Below are 16,960 nucleotides of genomic sequence, written 5' to 3' on the forward strand. Positions count from 1 at the left end.
ATGAGCCCTTTGTGAGTTAAGGGAGACCCAGGCCACAGACAAAGCTCTGTGGTGACCAGTGGGCTCCGGTGACACATTTGGTAATGCACTAAGCAGAGAAGCAAAGCAAACAGGTAAGCTAATTCCTAATGTCAGAAGGCAATAAGATATGCTAATTACCAAATAATGTATGCAAATGCTCAAACGTATGTGAGTGTAATGATTATCTATCACATCCTGAAAATCACTTCCTTTCTACAGAAATCTATTCTCTCCAGCGTATTCCCAGCAGATACATGGGGCCCACAACCTACCCCTTACCAAATAGAGGATCATCTCAAATAGGCCTTAAAATCCTAGACAAGGTCAGAAACCACTGGCGATTTGAATGCTTTGTACTTCAGTGCAACCATCAGTTAGGTATCATGTCCCACAAATTACCTGGACAAAGGCTGTATCCCCTTAACTGAATGGTTTTGATCAAGCAGTAAATGGTTATACTTGAGGTGGAAAGAAGTTGAATTCTGCTTTATGGTCAAGGATCTTTTTCCTCTCACTTGTCTCTTCCTTCAACCAGCTGTGAACCTTCAGCCAGTAGCCTATCCTGTCCAATTTCCCTGAGCCTCTGTACCCTTACCTATAAAACAGGAATGATGCAATCTACTTGATGTGTCTTAAATTATTGAGAGGAATCATGCTGAATAGTGAATGTAATGAGTGTTTTCAAACACGTAACACATAATGATGTAAAGACACCTAAAAATGAAGTCCTATAAAAATTTAGATTCTTACCCATTTATATTCTCTATTTAAGGAACTTGGGACCCTGAAAATTGATGAAAAAAAGACCCTGCTCAATTGAGATTTGAGTCCATTTTTGTTTTCATTTTTTTCCTTCTTTAGCTCTGAAGAGAGATGAAAATATGATGAAATGAAAGAAAAAACAGAGATGAGAAAAAGTGAACACTATAATCTAAAGAAAATGGATTTAGACTATGAGTTAGAACTGCCTCTGGTTCCAATTCCCCTGTGTGACTCTTTGGCCTCATTTTTCTTCACTTTCAAATACATATTTCTTACTTCTCTGATGAAGTTTCTATGTGAGAAACTTAGGTTATCCACTTAAACTGTAGAGTATTCACAGGGGATAAAAGACCAAGGGAAATTTCATTTTTCAAGGAGAAATGAAGAGATGATACAGAGAATAGAAGATAAATTAGTTATCACATGCACCATCCATTTGGAAAAGTCTTTAGAATTTATACACAGCATCTTATATAATCCTTATAAACACCTGTAAAGTGGGTAGAATTATCTTTCCTTAAGGAAAAGGAAACTGAAGCTTAGAAAGTTTACATAAAACCAAGGACATACAGAGCTAATAAATGGTGGCCTTGCATGGAATGATTCCTACTTCAGAGTGCTCTCAAATGTATGGCCATCAGAGTCATTTTTATGTCATTTTTAAAGTTAAAATAAATCTAAGGCTAAAACACACATAACTCATTGACCACAAAAGGATTAAGGCACCAAAAGTCCTAGTCATCTTTTCCAAAAATTAAAAAAAAAATTGGTAATGCTTAAGAGAGTGAGTGTGTGTGTCTGTGTGTGTGTGTGTGTGTGTGTGTGTGTGTGTATTTATGAACAGGTAAGCAAGAGCAGAAACAAATTTTCATTTTAGAGGCAACAGGATTGTCATCTAAATATGATGGTTTACAAATGCCTCTGCCCAGAAACAGGAAAATGAACCATGAAAATTATCGGCTTAAGTTAGTAAATTTGAGCATTGCCTGGAGCTGGGCCTCTTCTTGGCTTTGAATCTTGGCTGCAGTACTTAACAGCTGTGACAAAGCAAGTTATTTAATCCCTTTGTGCCTCAGTTTCTCTTCCCTAAAGTTAAAAAAGACCTACCTCTTCATTGTAATTATCAAAATGACATGACACATGTAAAATTCTTTAAATAGTGCCTAGATTAAAAAAAAAAAACTAACATTTAGGGCAAGGGAGAAGTTTAAGGACCCCTCAAAGGTACCCAACACAGGAAGGCTGACTAGCTTCAGGAGGGACCGTAGGTACAGGTGCTCAGGTAATAAAAAGGTTGTTTCTTGTTGGATTAAGATGAAAAGATAGGTTGGTTGGTTCTGTTTTTTTTACTCTTGTAGTGTTTTTTTTTCATTACCCACCACACATGCTTTGAAACACCCTCCTACCTATAATCCACTCTTAGTCGACTCTACTTTGTCTCCTCTTGCTCTGGTTCTTGGAGTTCTCCACATTAGTTCACATTTGTTGGAAGGGTCAGAAACAAAGTAGCTAAAACAGAAAGGAAAGCGTCTTGTAGAAACCTACCCAGGAACTCTCAACATGGACATTAGGGTCTAGTTGATAATTATAGATTATAATTTATTTCTATTATTTGATAGTCATACCAGCTTTTTACAACTTATGGTGGTAATCATTATACATTGTTTTCATCCCTTTCAACAAACATGGGAGGGTACGCAGGACAGATTTTAGTCATATTTCCAATCTAAAGGTAATGAATCTTTAGCGACAGAATTTTAGGTTTAGTAACAAGGAATGGGAGAGTCAATTCTCGGATGTAATGTACATGGACGATTTCATTTATTTATCTTCAATAACAGGTATTAACGCCCCCCCCCCCTTTTTTTTTGACTTCTGCTCTACAAACTATATGAGTTGGGAAGAAAAGCAACTGATTGGATATTGGTCTCTTCATATAATCATCAATCCCAAACTCTTCCCTCTTTGCTTAAAGGGGTCTCATTTTGGGTAATTAGTCCTGGGTAATTTCAGTCAGCCCGGGGTAGCATTTTTATCTTTCATACTCCAATTGTCCATTACCAGAACTTTCCAAAGACTTGCCAGCAGAAGTGCGTGCATGTGTGTGTGTGTGTGTGTGTGTGTGTGTGTGTGTGTTACAGAGATGGTGAAAGGGGGGAATGGCCCTGAACACTCTCCCTTCTCCCCGCAGAAGACAATGTCTGCCCTTGGGATTAACTACCCAGACTAGTTGACAAGCCTGTTGCCTGCTTCTCCATCTTCCTCACCCCCAAGTCCTCATGTAGCATTAGCTGGCTTCTGACTTTCTCTAAGCTGCTGGCAAAAATAGTGCTGGAATCTTCTGGAATGTATATTTTGATTATTTAGGGGCTCATGGAAGCTCCTCTTGGAACACATCCCTCACTTCAGTGACCCTGACGAGAAATGATTCTTCTTTCTCCCCATGCCACAGAGGGGCTACTCCATTTCCTGCCTAAATCCCCTTGCTCTGGTATGGCTGTTCATTTAGGGGACTCACAAGGTGCCTTCTCTTACCTTTTGCAGTGTCCTTTCCACTCATGGAGAACTCCTGTGTCTGCCCAACGTTGGGAAAGCAGACTGCCCCAGATCCCTTTTGCCTTATTTATACTTCTCCCTCCCTCTCTCTGTCCCTCCCACCCAGGCCTAATGCACTTATCACCACTCGCTGGCGATGCCAGGAAAATCTACCAATTCAGTGGCCCAGAAACTTCTGGGCAAGGAGACGAATCTCCTCCAGAGCTGAGGCACAGGTCAGATCTAATACCTCTGCCCCTTTAACTTACTACATACCCCCCATACAGAGGCATGGATGCTCCAAAAGGCTTTCCTTTCCCTAAGAAAATAACTTCTTTCTTTGACTTTTTGCTAATTGTTTTCACCCTCATGTTTGCAGTAATTGCCAATTTAATTTGCCTTAACCTCAACATGCAGACAGAAAGTCATCATGAATCAGTCTCTCTCTGGCAGGAAATTTCTTCCCTTTTACTCCCCTACCACATACTTAATGGATGGGGCCAGCTAGTCCTTCACAAAGCACGAAAAGCTCTCCAGCATCCCTCTGCCTCTAATATAATCCTCACAATATATCTAGTCATCCAAATGTTTCTCTTTACTCATCCATTCATCTAACCATCTATCTTTTCTTCATTTCATTTCAAATATTTCACTTTTCCATATGTTGTGCTGCAATACAGGGCTCACAGCCTCAGTCCCTGAAAGCTCAGGACATTACCTTCTCATAAAACTGTATCCAAGACAAATCATTTCTGAAGTTTTGAAATTTCTGCTCTCAATTCAAAGCTAGTGGATTGAACACAAGGGTAGCTGCCAGATTTCAAATCTTCCCAACGTCCTCCCTATGAGACTCCTAATAACAATGAAAATAATATGCCTTTACTACTACCACAAGAGAAAATGACTTGTAAGTAGATTCAAAAATTCCAACAGGGTTCCTACCCATTACTGTAAGCCCATAGATGTGGAGAACAGGATAGAAGAAGCTTAAGGAATTTTAATGAAGAAAAAAAAGAGTAGGAAGGACACAGAAAAAGCACAGACAAAATCACCCGAGAAAGCGGAAGTCCAATATTAAATGCTAACATAGCGAACACAGGTCAGAAGCTCATGGTTCACAGCACTGGCTACAGTGAAGGAACTTGGCAGGTAGTGGTGACCATGCAGAAGTATTGCTTTGGGGGATATTCAGATATAAATACAGGGTGGGCGGTAGTGCTTAGCAATGAGGCAGTGAAAGATAGTATGGAACAAAGTGGGGAGAGGGAAATTAAGGATTGGACGAACAAAAGAAAAATAAGGCTCATCAACCCCTCCTTCCCCACTACCACGCCAGCCCCATTCACAGAAGTAGCTGCATAGAAGAGGACAAAGGAAAACAGAATTCTTGAACTAGGAACAATGTTTAAAAAAATAAATAAATAAAGTGCGAATGGAAATAGCAAAAATTCTGACTGTATTCATACAAAGCTACAGAAATAAAAATAGAAAATATGAATCAAAGCATTTCAGCTGGTGAAATTTCTCTCTTTCTTCCAAAAAGACAACCTCGAAGCTGAGAAAACTGTAACACTACACTCAAAAATGAATTTTTAAAAAATCCTCGAACAAACATTTGGAAATGTGAGGACAAAACTCTGAGTTGGAAATACATGAACACCAAGTCCTGGCAAGGAAGTGAATGGCAGGAACTTTCATTCGTGGCTGGTGGGAATGCAAACCAGTACAGCTACTTTGGAAGACAGTTTGGAGGCTTCTTCCAAAGCTAAACTCACAAAGTTAGACTTACTATACAATTCAACCACCACACTCAGGTATTTACCAAAGGAGCTAAAACCTTAGGTCCACACAAGAACCTTAACAAGAATACTTATAGTGGTTTTACTCAAAATTGCTAAAATATGTAAGTATGCAAGATGTTCTTCAATAGGTCTCCCTAAAATGGAATATTCTTCTTCAGCAATAAAAACAAATGAGTTATCAAGTCACAAAAATACATGGGGGAGAGCCTTAAACTCATACTGGTAATAAGAGAAGCCAATCTGAAAAGGCTACATAATGTGTGATTTCATCTATGTGAAATTCTGGAAGCCACAAAACTATGGAGACACTAAAAATTTCAGCAGTCTCTTGTTTTTCAGGAAGTGGAGAGGAGGAATAGTAGGTGGATATTTAGGCATATTTAAGGCAATGAAACCATTCTGCATGATGTTATAATGACATGATGCATTTATCAAAACTTACGGAACTGTATAACACAAAGAGCAATCCTTAAGGTAATCCAAAGACTGTAGTTAATAATAAGGTGTGAATATTGGTTCATCAATTGAAACAAATGTTCCACAATAATGCAACGTGTTAAAAATAGGAGGAAGCTGGTGGGAAGAAGAGGGCATCTATAGGAGCCCTCTATACTTTCCACCTAATTTTTGATTACACCTAAAATTACTCTAAGAATTGAAGTTAATAAAAACGTGGAAAATTATCTAAACAGATATCTCACGATATCTATTGCTATCTTATTGCTATCTATACAGATATCAAATAAGCATATCAAAAGATGTTCAACCTCTCTTTTCATTAGAGAGCTACAAATTAAAACAATATTTACATATCATGACCTACCTATTAAAATGGTTAAAATCCAGAAAACTGACAATACGAACTCTGGAAAAGATATGGAGCAATGGGAACTCTCATTCATTGCTGGCGGGACTGTAAAATGGCACAGCTAGTTAGGAAGACATTATGGCTATTTATTGCCAAGCTAAGTACAGTCTTACCATATCACTCAGCAATCTCACTCTTAGGTATTTACCCAACTTATTTTAAAGCTTATATAAAAACCTGCATGTGAATATTTGTGCTAACTACCCATAATGTCCAAACTGGAAGCAACCAAGACGTCCTTCAATATGCAAATGAATTAGCAAACCGGTCTATCCATATAATGTAACAGCATTCACTGATAAAAAGAAATGAGCTATCAAGCTACAAAAGACATCGATGACACTTAAATGCACATGTCTAAGGAAGTCAGTCTGAAAAGATTACTTATTTTATAATTCCGATTTTGTGACACCCTGAAAAAGACGAAACTATGAAAACAGTAAAATGATCACTTGTTGCTGGTGGGCTGCAACCTTGGGAGCGTCCCAGGTGAAATCTCAAACTGATGGCAATGCACAGAAGGCAAGGAGGGGCTGAAGAAAGAGGCAGGGTTAGTAAGCAAGGGATCTTACATCTGAGGCTTGCCTTGAGCAGCTGTAAGAGGAGTAGATCTCCAGGCTGCCTGCTAGAATCTTAGAAGTTTAGAAAAAGATCTTCTCTGGGTTCAGGAGCATATTCAGTCCAGATGGTCCCAACACCTTACTCTCTCAAGGCTGCATCCTTGAAACAGCTCCAGCTGTCGAATGATGGGTGGAACACACATTCCAAGGATAGGGGAGGGGAGGGGCTCCTGGTTCAACTGGGGGTCATGTCCTCTTGATGACCTCCTCCAACAGGTGCCAGAAGTCCAAGAAAAGGAAGATTTAATAGATCAAACCACAGTTATATTTATATAATGGAGAAACTATCGTGTGATACTGTAATGGGAGATACATGACATTACGCATTTGTCAAAACGCATAGAACTTTGAGCACAAAGATCAAACCTTAATGCACATAAACTAATTTTTTAAAAAATAGGACATTTGGGGATCACTGGATGAAATGTAGCATGGTACAAAAGAACTTAACCATATTACAAATGTATGAAACAACTTTAGCGTAGGGAGTGGATGGGGAAGGTGCTGACCTAAGTAACTCTGGAAGTGAAGGGAGCCTGGAACTGCATGTGAGCATTATGTTCTGGTTGGCAAAGCTGTTTCCCATGGGGCTGTAGATTAGCAATCTTCATAGTGCAGTGCATGTATAATAGAACTGAACAATTAAGTAAATGGATGGCAGATGGTAAAATCCAGATTTCTTGGACATAAAAGTTGGAATAAGAGTTTACTCATATGCAAGACGAGCCTTCTGGAATAATAGATATGATAACAGATGACACCAAGAAACATCAGCAAGAACTCATGTGTAGCTTAATTTAGTGAAGATAGAAGGTTACATTAAAAAATGTTTGTAGACGTGTGCATATAGAAATATATATCCCTTTTGTCAGTCAAAATGGCCTATAATCATTGACACTCCAGTAGCAACAAGGACACCTAGCACCCTGATCTTGGCTTCTAATATTGCTTTCCAGTAAAAGAGACCAGAGTTACTTGGAGAAATGATTGATCCAAGAACTGGGGTAAAAATATGTAAAATTAGTCTGGACCATGTTGTAGTGTCCGTAAGCAAGTGCTTTAGACAATCCCCCCCAAACAATTTAATGGTGGCATATACATCAAAGGCACACAGGAGGCAACTGAAAGGGCTCCCAATGGCCAAAGCTAAAAAAATTTGAACAACATAAAGAAGCACGGACTATTATCAACAGTATAAAGAAGCAATGGATTACACTCATAGTATAAAATAAATATCCAAGAGCTCATACTGATATAAATCAATAATGGGATAATTAATTAAATGGAAAAGATAAATGTGTGCATTATAATTCCAAATAATTTGTGGACTTACTATGCCCTCCAGGACTGGAATCAAATCCCAAACTCAAGTGTGGGAAGCACAGTGACTTCCTTCCAGAAACTAGTATGAATGGGGTGGGGGGGGGAAGAATAGCTCCATGGTAGAGAAATCTGACAAACACTATCTCAGTGCCCAAGGTCAAAATCGACTGAGATAAAACATGTTAATTATATGTACTCTTAAAAGGATTTCATTAAAGTGGCATTTTACATCTATGGTCTTTCTCCCCAAAAAACTCCCCCCAAAAACTCCCCAAATATCTAAAAACTTCCTTCCCAAGTCTTCCCTTGAAACAAACAAACAAACAAAAGCCAAAGAGAGCATCATGCTAAAAAACATCTGACCTACAAAACTATCATCATCAGAAACAATAAAAATATGAGAAACTAGGAGACATGACAACTAAATGTAATGTAGTATCTTGTTTGGGATCCTGGAACAGAAAAAAAGGATATTAGGCAAAAACTAAGGGAATCTGAATGAAGTATGAACATGAGCTAATAATAACGTGTCTGTCAGTATTGGTTCATTAATGATAATACATATGTCATACTAATGTAAGATATTAACCATAGGGAAAACCAGATTGCAGTATATGGAATCTCTGTACAACACCTACCATCTCTCCATAACTAAAACTTGTTAAAACAATAAAGTTGATTTAAATGAAAAATATTTAATTTGGAAAATTTAAGCGAACCAGCCAACCAATCAAGAATGAACATTAGATAAACATATAAGACTAATCAGAGAGAAAGTGGCTTAAATAAATGACAAGCAAAGGAAGCCCAAAATACGTATAATTGATGACATAAGGACAAACATCAAAACAATAAAACAAAACTAATGCTTAAAATGATAACCCAAGAAAACTTTCTGAAAATAAAACAAGACCTGTGTCTACTCATTAAAAAGGGCTTACTATATAACTGGGTAAAAATGACTCAGAATGATTTCTTCCGTATTAGTGTCTTTTCTGTGACTTATTAATTGTATGATGTCAAGAAAGTTACTTCATGTTTCTGAATGTCATTCTTCATCTGTATAAAGGGGATGGCTAAGGCTGCTTTACAATTTAGTTAAAAAATTAAATGTGGCCATTAGGAGCTCCTTTGAGGTTCCAAAAAAGCCCCAACTTTTTTTTTAACACTTCCTACTCAGACTTATCTTGCTTTTCTCTGTTTTAGCCTTGTTATCCACCTCTTCTCCAAAGATTTTCCAATACAAGGAAAATATCGTTTAGAAACCAAGAATTAGGAGCTAGATGTACTCTTTAGTACTAGAGTTGCACTGAGTCTAGGGAGGCCCTCTCAATGGAAATGGTTAGGAAATGTATGTATATTTACTAAATCATTTATATATACACTATATTAATATCAAAGGACGAATGACCTGAACTAAAAAAAAAATTATGACAATACTGAACTGTAACTCATAATTTAAAAACAACTATTCCTGAGCTTATCCTGACTTAATAAATAATAAAATAAATAGGAAGAAAGGCAGCACTACCTTACAGCTGAATTCCAATTCATAAGTGTAAAAGGAAAGAGGGAAATAGAAAACAAACATCATACCACAGTAATAATTGCTGCAGACAAGATCTATGATGGATGCTAAAATCAGTAGGTACAAGTTTGAAGAGAAACAGGATGAACATAGCCTCAAAGTATCTCCCTCATGGTATTTCTCCTTATAAAGAGAATATATACTCACCTTATAATGGAAAAACCTACCAGAACCACCTTTATGAAGTGACCAACTCAGTATCACTAGTGATGACTCTTAACAACATCATGAACCCCATGATAGCATGCAGGGAGAAGGATAGAGAAGTTTTTCAACAGTATTTTTGCCCCCCGCCCCAAAAAAAACGTGTATCTGCAGCCTGTCCAATCAGGAGAAACTGAAAGAGAAAAATCCAGATTGAGGGACATTTGAGAAAATAACTGACCAAAAACTCAGTTAAAAAGGTGACCAAAAGTCACCAGAAAGTGTTAAGGCTATAAAAACCAAGGAAAGGCTAACAAATATTACAGACTATGAGAGGTTAAGAAAAAATAAAAATTAAATGCAATTTGAGATCCTAGATAAGACTCCAGAATAGAAAAAAGATAACAGTGGAAAAACTGGTGAAATACATATAAATTTTATAATTTAGTTAATAGTGTTGTACAGGGTGATTTCTTGATCTTGATAATTGTACTAAAATCATATAACATTAATATTAAGGAAAGTGAGATGAGGGACAGATGGAAACTATATTTTTGTAACTTTTCTGTAAGGCTAACATTCACTTAAAATTAAAAATTAAGGAAATAAAAAAGCAAGCATCTCAGTCAAAAAAAATCAAATATGACAGTATATGTAAATGTGTATATAAAAATTAAATATGAGTGTATATGGCAGTACCTGGCACAACTGCACACAAAAAAACTTTGTGGACATCATTGTCATCATTATCAGTATTATTAATATAACAAGACCGTGTGAGATACTGCATATAAGTTTTTGTTGTTGTTTTCTCAAGTTGATAACAAAGGCCCACAGATGAGGATCAAGGTGGTAAGTTTACAACATTCTAAGTTCAGACCTGCTAGCTCTTGGGCCATTTCCCCTCATGTCCTGCAGAGAAGCAACATTTCAGCAGATTTAGTTATCCCATTTTTAAAAGAATGGGAGGAGGGGGAATTTTATTGGTTTTGAATAATGCAATATTCATGAAGAAATTCTACCTCTTTACATTCTGGTTGGGGCAGAAAGAAGTCATGTGACCAGTTCTGCTTCTCAAAGCCAAGGGAATCATTTGTCAAATTTGGGAGTGCCTGGAAAGAACTGTGTCCTCAAAAATGGTATTTTGAAGTCCACCCCTGAGCACCTTAGAGTGTGATCTTACTTGGAGGAAAGAGTGACAGATGCAACTAGCGAAGTTTGGTGAGATTACACTGAAGTCGGCTGCCAAAATCCACAAAGTCCTCATAAGAATATGTTGTGGGAAGAGGGAGGATGTCATGTGACAATGGGGACAGAGACTGGAGTGATGCAAGACAAAAATGCCAGGGAGCAATGGCCACCATCAGAGGGTAGGATGAGGCAGAGAAGGGTCCTACTCTGAACCTCAGAGGGAGTGTGGCCCTGTCAATCCCTTGACTGTGGACTTCTAGCCTCAAGAACTGCGGGAGAATAAATTTTTGTTGCTTTAAGCCAACCAATTTGTGGTGCCTTGTTAGGGTAGCCCTAGGCAACTAGTGTAAGGGAAGCGTGCCCAATGCTTCCAGGGCAAGGCAAAGAGCTAACATGGCACGGTGGGATGGACAGGTGCAAAAGATGGACCCTAGTAGTGTGTGCAGATATCACAGGTGAGACCACAGTGAGTAGGTGAGACTGGGACCCAGCCTGTTAGAAGAGGTACAAGGAAGACGGCACACCATCCACGTGACTAAGGGCTGAGCCCCACAAGGAACCCTTAGTGTGCAGTGGGGCTACTGAGATTCGGGTTCCCACCAGCAGGAGAGCTCTTAAAACCACCAGCAGTCTGGGCCACCCAGGTGGCTCAGTCAGTTAAGTGTCTGACTCCTGATTTTGACTCAGGTCATGATCCTAGGGTCGTAAGATGGTGCCCTGAGTCAGGCTCCACACTCAGCATGGAGCCTTCTTGTTCCTCTCCTTCTGCTCCTCACCCCCACCCCACTCACACTCTCTCTCCCATAAATAAATAGATAGATAGATAGATAGATAGATAGATATAATAAATAAATTAATTAATTAAATTTTTTTCAAAAAACCCAAAACACCAGCAGTCCACATCAACCTCAGAATCAATAAGGCAGGAAAGGAGTCCAAAGCTGTCCAGGAAAAAAAAAAACAAACACACACACAACTTACATATTTCCCCCACCCTTTCGTCTCACCCCAATACCCAAGAGGTTCCCATAGTGAAGGGAGGGTTGGATAAAGTGGAACAGACCCCCGTACTGCAACCCCACCAGCTTAGTCGATGGTTTAGGCACAAACAGCATGTTGGGGAGCTGGTGCAGAGTCAGAAAGGAATAGGAGAGCTTTCCTTCGGACATGGGTTTGAGGTTTTATAATTAAAAGTTGTGAACCTTAAGAACTAAAACAAAATGATTGTAATAACCTAAAAAGAGAGTAACATGTTATGAAATTAGGTATCATGAAAGGCACCTGCTCCCCTATGGGAAAGAGAGGCATCAATTGAGCGTTATGGGGAATTCTTGTTAGAAACAATAAAACTGTTTCACGTGTACCTCCCAATGAGCCAAGACTCTTAGCTAACGTATAATTGTAATACGTTAATAATAATAATAATAATAATAATAATAAAACAATAATATAATCGTATTACTGATTGCATCTTTTCAACTCATCAGCAAAATGTTCCTTTTCTGTAAAAGGTTTCCTTTCCTGTTTATCTGGGGGCAAAGCTTTGATCATAACTTAGAACAAAGAGTTATTGATAAGCAAAGGAGGATTCAGTGAATTTGGCCAAGGCCTATGGGTTTCTAAATGATGAACATTTTAGTAAGTGAATGGTGGAGGTGGGGAGGTCTCCAGGGAGTCTTGTGCCTTGAAATATAATGAGTTTCTTTGGGGAGTAATTCATTAGGAAATGAGAAAGCAAATGCTCTGTCAAGAGGAAGCTTTCGAAACTATTACTCTGTTTTAATCAGCAGGCTTGATTTTCCATTAAGAAACAAGAAAAAATGTTTTCCCTGGCCAGGCAACTCTTCCATCAGGAGACTTTGTTGCTTTTTAATAAGGCAAAGTATTTAAGGGCCCAGAGATTGGTCCACCTCAAGAGGTTTGTAGAATTTCAGAGTCAGGAAAATATGAAACATTTTTAATTATTATAGAAGAGAAAGTTGCTAACCTTAAGCAAGCACCATCGCCTTACATTTTAGAGTTAGGTATGTGCCGTTGGAAAAACATCCTTACCCCCCTGCACTTCAATTTTCCCCTCTACATGTGAAAATAACAACACTTCTCACACCGAGTTTAAAACGATCCATGGGAGATACTTAGCAAAAGAGCGCTGATGAATAGCAGAGCCAGGATTTGAACCCCAGTTGGTCTGGGTACAAGATTCAACTTCTTTATTTATTTTTTTTTAAATAAAGGCTTATTTATTTACTTGAAGAGAGAAGGAAAAAAGAGAGAGTAGGAGTAGGGGCAGAGCGAGGGAGAGAAAGAGCATCCCCAACAGATTCCGTGGTGAGCACAGAGCCCGATGTGGGGCTTGATCCCATGACCCTGAGATCCCAACCTGATCCCAAAATCCCAAAATTAAGATTGGGACACTTAACCAACTGCACCACCCAGGTGCCCTACAAAATTCAAGTTCCTAATCCTTGCTCTCCATTGCTTCTACTTCATGGAGAACTGGCATGAAGATCACATATGAATGCAAAGGATAAACCTATGAAGGGCAATATAAACAGAAATTTTGGGTCTGCCAAGATAGACCCGGGACTTTACCATCAGAACTAAAGGCCTCCGGTAATGATTTAAAGAAGAAAAGAAAGAGCTTCATTAGAGAACAAAAGATACGTTCTTATCCTTTGTCCAAGCTCCATCCCTAGTTCCATATGCATAACGGAAAGGGTGGCACGTAACTGGACACCCATCAAAGGAAAAAGCACCCGTGACAACCTATTGCAAGCTGAGCCCCTGTAAAGGCGGTGACATCGTTATCTTTAAAGGTTTATCACCCATTAAAAACCTGCGCACTTTAAGGAAATTTCTTTATAGATGCCGATTATTTTGAACTTAGCATAGTATGTGAATAATAGAAAAAAATAGATATCATTTTAGAAGATGCTATGCCTCGATGTACAAAAGTAATATATACTTTTAGAAAGAAGCTATTCAGGGTTTCCCTATTCTAATCAGATGTACTAATTGAAAATAAATCGCAGTTATGTCTGACCAGGTGTCTTTTCTTTTTGGGCTCCTCTAAGGCCTCCAAGCCTAGACCATGATGTCCGTTGTAGCAAGAGTCTTGCTAAGTCTTAGTTGAGTGAGAATTTTCCCCCAGCCCATCTCCACCCCGATATCGACCGAATTCCCTGTCCTTCATCATCCTCCAGTGGACAGTTGATCATCGTGGACGGCCTGAAGCAAGAGGACTGTCAGATCCGCTTAGCAGGGATCCCCTCTCACCCCTAACATTTTCCCTCAGTGATTCTCCACCCACTGGACCCAATGGCACCACTCTTGCCCGATTCCTGTCCTACTTCTAATAACCCGATATGCCCCCCTCCCTCCCGTGTTGGGGTTTTAGGTGTGCAGCTCCTCTCAGTTCATCGGTTCCTATTTAGCATCCTTCAGATTTCAGCACAGAGGTCACTTCCTTAGAGAATCATCTTTCCAACACATCAGATGAAATCAGGTCATCTTGCTATAAGTTCTCAACGCACCCCAGCCATTAAAAGCACATGCCACAGTAACAACGCATCTCCATTCCTTCTGGGGGGCAGGGGTGGCAGTTTGTCCCCCTAAAACAGGAAGCTCCATGATGTAAATTATATATACGTATGCCACGTTTTGCAAATTCCTTTATTCAGCTGAAAGTACGACAACACAAATACTCTAAAACCCAACCCAAAGTCTTTGTTCTGCTCACATTTCTCCACTTCCTGTGACCCCTCCCATCTCCTTATGTTGTCTGACATTTTTCAGGTGTCCACGACGTATCAGGTGACACACTATGTGTTCCATCCCTAACTCTTAGAATAACAAACTACTCAAGGAAATTATTCCCTTCCCATTTGTTGGAGGAGGATAAGCACATTAAACCCTAGAAGTCCAATCGCTTGAAGCACAGGACACTGGCAGCAGGTGCTGTAGTAGAACTGGGAACATGAGTCTGCAAGCTTCCAGCCCCGGAGATGATCCCTCCAACCTCCACACACCTGGTATTGTCTCATCTATCGCCAAGACGCCCTCGGAGCACGGCTCTTGCATGCACCACTTCTTAGGGTTCATGCATCGTCACTTAGCGGCTGTTTGTGGGACATGACAAGATGTAAAATGCTGGCATGGCAGGGAATACAGTTTACGTTTCTCTCATGCTTTCCTCCTAAGCCAGAAGGGTCTTGGGCCAGAAGTAGATGCTTGATGTGGGTGTTACTGAAGAATCACAAAATCTGACAGCAAGAAGGAAACTTGGGATGTCGGTCCGGTCTCTCATTTTGGAAATAAGAAACCTCGTCTTGGAGATGCCACCCACGAGCCCAGGGACATGGCTAAATAACTGGCAGAGGACTGAGAAGTTACAATGCTGAAGTGCGAATTTTCTGTTGTACCATGTTGCACACCTGCTCCCTGACTGGTGAGTGAGGGATAAGATAAATGAATTTATTATTATTATTATTATTTTTGAGATAAAGGATGTCACTTCTGGGACCATCCAGCCTGCCGGGAACACCTCGTGCCATGGAGTGTTCTATTCCTGGTTAACGTCACAGAGGGTTCTAACCATGAAGGAGAAAAGGAAGACGGAGAGCCACATGCTCTCATTACTTTCTACCCAACATCACGGCGTTTCATTGCCCACTTGTGGGTCAAAGAGCCTCTGAAATACGGCCCAACGCGATCGTGCTTGCCAAGCCGACGAAAGAAGTTCTGTGTGTGTTGGTGCAGGCCCTTCGCCCTCTCTCGAGTCATCCAAACTTGCTTCTGTGGCTGAGACACTTCACACAAGTGGAGAGACTCTATTGTTTTCACTTCAAGGGGAAGTTTTACGGTTTTAAATCCTTTCTAGAGCCGCAGTTTCACGAAAATGTAGGAGACCAAAAAAAACCGCCTATGACGAAGTGGTGGGTGTCTCGGTGGCAGTGGCTACAAATGACACTCAGAACTTACTCTTCAGGCTGTGACTGGGCCAAAAACCTGCACTAAAGGCTTGGGTTTCCCCCGAGCAGGGCACAGGGTGCAGGCACCATGGGTGCTCAGAACCTTGCACCTGTCGTCTACACTCTGGGGCCACATCCTTTACAACCAGCAGGGTCACCAGCCTGAAAATGATAGGATCCTTATGACAAATCCTAATTAGACTGGGGGGGACTATTTCATTGAGTTCCTGGAAGCTTAAGAGTCATGGAAAGGTCATATGGATTATCTCATTAAAGTAAATAATTTAAGTGCTCAGTAGTACATGATAAAGATATTAGAGTTTTTGATTTCCTCTCAGAGAAAGGAATCCTTGAGTATTTTATGTCTCCTGCAATGATTTCATCTAACTAAAGTGAAGTACACAAGCACATTTATATTTCTACAGATACATAGAGTACATAGTTACTTAGATTAAGATATACTGTATATGCTTTGTGAATACGGAAAATGATAAAATAGTGTATTTAAGCAATACAGCTCATTTGCATGATAAAAAAGGAAAATTAACATTGTCAATGAATATATGGGAGAATGTTGGGGTCTTACAAATAATCAAATTAGTGCGAATTAAAACAACGAGGTTCTATTCCATGGCTATTGCACAGATGAACTTGTAAAATAAATCTTAATTGCCAAAGACGGTGAAGATGTGGTAAAACTTATAAGCTCCAACAATCTGGGGTGCGATTGCAATGTGGGTCTGTCATTTTGAAAGACAGTGTATCAAGACACAGCAACAGAAATAAAGATACTTCAGTAATCTCATTCTCAAATTATTCTGGAGGAACTATTCATTAGCTTTTTTTCCTTTTAACTAAGATGTTTGCTGCAATGTTAACAATAATACCTAAAGATGATAAATAACTAACATGTCCAACATTATGATGTGTCCAGTCATTCGAATGTTACACAAATATTTTTAAACGTTTTTAAAATTTCAACATCACGTCCAATGTATATGACCTAAAATTAAGAGCAAAGTATAAAATGTCTATGTTCTTAATGGTTACAGTCATGCAAAGACATATTTGCCTAAATTTTTGTGTAAACATAATGCCCTTTAATTATTTTAAACAATTGGCATGAGGAATGCTTC

This window comes from Vulpes vulpes, chromosome 5 (genome assembly GCF_048418805.1).
Source record: "Vulpes vulpes isolate BD-2025 chromosome 5, VulVul3, whole genome shotgun sequence".
Taxonomy (NCBI): domain Eukaryota; kingdom Metazoa; phylum Chordata; class Mammalia; order Carnivora; family Canidae; genus Vulpes; species Vulpes vulpes.